Source organism: Phoenix dactylifera, unplaced genomic scaffold (genome assembly GCF_009389715.1).
Source record: "Phoenix dactylifera cultivar Barhee BC4 unplaced genomic scaffold, palm_55x_up_171113_PBpolish2nd_filt_p 000304F, whole genome shotgun sequence".
Taxonomy (NCBI): Eukaryota; Viridiplantae; Streptophyta; class Magnoliopsida; order Arecales; family Arecaceae; genus Phoenix; species Phoenix dactylifera.
In genome coordinates, this window is record NW_024067778.1 from 435060 (window position 1) to 437971 (window position 2912).

Below are 2912 nucleotides of genomic sequence, written 5' to 3' on the forward strand. Positions count from 1 at the left end.
AAGGAAAGATTATTAAAATTTGGGTGACGGATTTGGGTTAGCATCTGCCATCCAAGTTCGATAAAATTGTTAATACGGATATCCAAATCCGAATTCAGGAGAAGTAGGTTAATCCGACTCAGTATCCGCATCCGGGATATTTTATAGTTGACTATCCGATTCAATTGGATAAAAAAAAATAGTAGATCTAAAACATAAACAGAGACGAATGTGATGGAATAAAATTCAACCCACTTTCACCCCTAATTCAGCAAGCTGAACTACAGGCTGAAGAGCCGATCTTTACAGCTCTCAGCACAAATAGCTCACCCGGGTGCCTTTCAAAATTAAAAAAAAAAGGGTTTCAAAATAAAGAAGACCAAAATGCATTATAATATTTTTTTAAAAAAAAATTAAAAACAAGAGGATTAAACAAACAAAAATGAAATATTATTTGCATGTAAGACTGTAAATAAAAGGAGCAGCTCCCGGCGAGGATCGAACTCGCGACCTTTCGCTTACGAAGCGAACGCACTACCACTATGCTACGGAAGCACACGCGGCGTTTTTGTCAAAAACCCATTCCAATTGTTGGTATCACCGGCGTCCGAGCGGAGAACGGGAACCCGCGCCTCCCCTTCCACAATGGAGTCCCCGCCGGAGCCTCCTCCATGGCTTACGACCTCATTCAACTTATTCTCGCTATCTCCACCTGGTAATTTTCTCTCTCCTATTTTCTTCATCTACAGCTTTTTTTTGGAAAAAATAGAAATAATCTCTTTAATGCATTTAGTTTGATGTTAGTTGTGGTTCAGTGATTTCAAAAGGTTTTTCTAAGCGGTGAACTTCATGAGAAAACTGGCTTTTAGCTTGTTCTATAATATGTGGTTTATGGTGTCAGAGATGGACAGATGAAGTTACTCGGGAAGGACAAACACCCAAGCACAGCTTCAGTCGCAGGAGGCTGTCCCCAGCAAGCTCTTGCAGGTCCTTCCACCTCCATCTCGTTTCCTTGCTTTCTGTTAATTTCTTCAATGATTTTTAGTAATTTGCTGCTACTTTTGAGTTTTTTGTTGCCGATGAGTTCAAAATATAATTGAATTGGTCTAAGAAAAGTCAGCAAATTAAGAATTAAGCTTCAGTCTGCAGTCAAAGTCTAGGTACTCGAATTAAAGCAGATCTGAATATTTTGAAATTTTAAGTAGCGTAACTCATTTTTGAAGAACAGAAAGATTTTATATATTCTTCTGGAGATGTACATGGATCGCCAAAGAAGTAGCGGTTCTGTTGTTGTGCAAATAATTATTTATTAATGCAAGCGTTTTATGCCCCATGGAAAGCTTCTCTCAATAGTTTCGTGCTTCTTTCTGTATCACCTTTCACTTATAACCACTGTCGCTAGATTCTGAGCTGTGGTTCGTCTTCGCTCGGTGTGCACTGACCAGTGAGAATCGAGGAGAGCTAAGGTCAGGTGAGACCTAGGAGATCACAAAAATTGGTTGCAGCTGAGGCCAACCTACAAAAAGCCTACTTGCTTGAAGGTTTTCGACGGAAGAGTAGAATATTAGAGCAACAACGACAATCAGTGAAACCAATAAGAAGACAACTAGTGGAATGGAAACTGGAAATAATAATTAAAAAAACACACCAATTGAGATTTGATAAAGTTAACGATAACATGTAAGCCTTCATTATAGATGGATCTATGCTAGTTGGAAGGCAAAAAGATTATCACTTGTCTGTTTAGGGTGTAAACCTAGCTTATCATCAACAACACTATTTGAAATGCTGTTACCAAGAATCTTTATCTGAGGACTGCTTGTTCCATTCCAATGTTTGGTTTAACTGCATATATAATGGAAAGAAATGAACTTTTTATTAGTTGTCCTGTAATTCCTTTCACTAGATAACGTATACTAAATATGGATTACATTAGTATACATATATAATGTTATTTAATATTTATTACAACGCAATTACATTATTGTTAACAACTTCATCATTCCTAATAAAAATTCAGAATAAACAATTGCCAAATTCTCAATTTCTATCCAAATATTTTATATATATAGGTCCAAAAAATAACATATATTCTAAAACTCATCAATTCAAGCATATTGAACATATTTATTTATATTAAAAAAAGATTCATCATCAGACTAATGTATAAATATCTCGAACAGCACGTATCACAAACTAATCAAAATAATGACAATGTCCATGCAACATTCCAACAAAACAAGTTAAAGATCCCTACATTAGAATTACTGCATCTCAAATACAAGCATCTAGTAGCGCCCACATACAAGCTTCTGCTTCTCATCATCATGAATAGGAAAAAGGATACCAATTATTTCATGATCAAAACTGAACACCCCGTACTGCTTGCTGTCTTTCAGACAGTTCCAACAACTCTTTGTTTATTTCCCATCTTTTCTTGGAAACTGCAGCATTTATCCCAATTGCAATACTAAGTCCAGCAGTCACATATTTAATGTTGGACCCAATATTTAGCACAGGCTCTATAATATATATTCTCCCAGGGCATTGGTGCTTTTTCTTTTCTTCATTTTACCAGACCCTCCCTCGGCTTGGCATAGCAGTTGATGTTTAAGTGGCAGGAAAGATAACTTCAACATCATAGTCCAAAAAATTCATCTAAAATCTCGTTTAAGTTGTCATTACTCCCTTCCACATTCTTCATCATCTTTTCTGAAAATTATATTAATCTCTTCATTGCAAGGATGGCTTGTTCCTAAATTGAGCTACATCCTTATGACACTGCAAAACATAAAGAAGAAAATAATATTAAAATAGCTAGACAACCAGTTTTTTGCTTGTAACTGGTGCATCCTAGACAAACTTGTCAATGGTCACATATTTCTTGATGTTGTCCCAACCAAACTTACTTATACTTCCATGTTACATATCAT

The 2912-nt window shown here is 36.1% G+C and overlaps 1 non-coding gene across 1 annotated transcript; it reads right to left on the reverse strand.

Moving 5' to 3' along the window:
- Positions 1-462: 462 nt before the first annotated feature.
- TRNAT-CGU lies at positions 463-534 on the reverse strand. Its single transcript has one exon. It is a non-coding gene; the product is annotated as a tRNA-Thr (tRNA).
- Positions 535-2912: the final 2378 nt, after the last annotated feature.